This window comes from Diospyros lotus, chromosome 5 (genome assembly GCF_014633365.1).
Source record: "Diospyros lotus cultivar Yz01 chromosome 5, ASM1463336v1, whole genome shotgun sequence".
NCBI lineage: Eukaryota > Viridiplantae > Streptophyta > Magnoliopsida > Ericales > Ebenaceae > Diospyros > Diospyros lotus.
Genome location: NC_068342.1, coordinates 26,111,468 through 26,113,085, shown reverse-complemented (window position 1 = coordinate 26,113,085; position 1,618 = coordinate 26,111,468). Strand labels below are relative to the sequence as shown.

Sequence of the window (1,618 nt, the reverse complement as noted above, 5' to 3'; positions counted from 1 at the left end):
GAGAGATTCAATATAGATTAGCACTTGATAATAAATGACATAAGGTTCAATAATAGGTAGAGATACTGTTATGCCTTGTGAAATCTTATTTTGATGATCATTGTGGATAAATGCATGTTTTATATTTGCAGATTAATTAGAGATAATTAATCTCATATGTGAGCATAGATTCGATTGACCATCGAGAGAGGCTTTTGATTAACTTAGGATCATCGATTTTCAGCTCAAAGTAAGAATTATAAAACTCAATCACTGAGAGATTAAACCAAATATAGAACTACGGTGGATTCATGAACCCTAGCGCATTAGATTTCCATATTTAAAACCTAAAGAATTATTTTGTGTTTTCCTTTGGTGAATTAGTTTTAATTTATATAAAACTTCCATTGAGTATTCTTTGAATTGTGTGTGGCTTATTAAAGTTAATAGTGGTTAAAGTAGGGACCAAAAAAGCCAATCCTCGTGGGAACGATACTTGATTCATCATTATATTACTTGTTACGATTCCGTACACTTGCGGGAAAGAAAAAGTCTAACAAGTTTTTGGCGCCGTTGCCGGGGACTGGTTATTTTGATTACTACTTTAATTAAGATTAGCTTTAACACTTGTGTTGCTTTCCTTATTCTTGACGCTGAATTATTTCAATTTTTGCTGTGTTAGGATTGAAAATAGTGCATGCGGCGTTTAGAACGTCTTGATCTTGTTGAGTTTGATCCGGAGATTGAACAAACCTTTCATCAAAGACGTCGTGAACAAAGAGCAAAAAGGGAACAACAACAAAGCACAATGGACGACAACGAAAATCAGCTTGTTCAAGTGGAGCGTACTATTGAGATCAATGAGAGAGATATCTTGATGGGAGATTTCATGATGCCTCCAGTCGTTGAGAACCGGTCGAGCATAATTTATCCTCCATATGGGCATGATAACTTCCAGTTGAGACCGGATGTGATAAATTTGTTCTCCAACAACATTCCATTCTATGGGAGAATTGATGAAAATCCACACTACCATCTCTCTCGGTTTCTAGAGTATTGTGGCAACTTTAAGTATCAAGGGATCAACGAAGAAGCAATGAGGATGCGACTTTTTCCTCATACTTTGAAAGACAAACCTCGGGAGTGGTTGGATTCGCTATCACCTGGTAGCATCACTACATGGGCTAATTTGGTTCACAAGTTCACACTTAAATATTTTCCACCAGCCAAGATCAGCAAATTAAAGCATGAAATTTCGACTTTCCAGCAAGCTGAAATTGAGAACTTTCATGAAGCATGGGAACGGTACAAAGAATTGCTAAGGAAGTGTCCAAATCATGGGTTTTCTTTACCAGTTCAAAATCACTATTTCTATGCCGGGTTAACTCCTTACAGCCGTTCGGCGGTTGATTCTACAACAGGTGGTTCTATTAGAAACAAATCAGCTGGAGAGTTACATGATCTTTTTGAAACAATGAGTGAGCAATTTGTAATGTGGCCGGATAGGAATTCAAATAGGAGAGCAGCTGGAGTACACGAAGTGGATATGAATACATTGATGTTGGCCAAGATTGATGCTCTTTCAAAACAGATGGAAAACTTAAAATACTCTCCATCAGTTAACATGGTGCAAGGATCT

General features: G+C 37.0%; 1 non-coding gene across 1 annotated transcript; it reads right to left on the bottom strand.

Annotated features, from left to right (window-relative positions):
- Window positions 1-1,216: 1,216 nt before the first annotated feature.
- LOC127802969 (small nucleolar RNA R71) lies at window positions 1,217-1,323 on the bottom strand. The gene has a single exon (XR_008023414.1). It is a non-coding gene; the product is annotated as a small nucleolar RNA R71 (small nucleolar RNA).
- Between the last annotated feature and the right edge of the window lie 295 nt (window positions 1,324-1,618).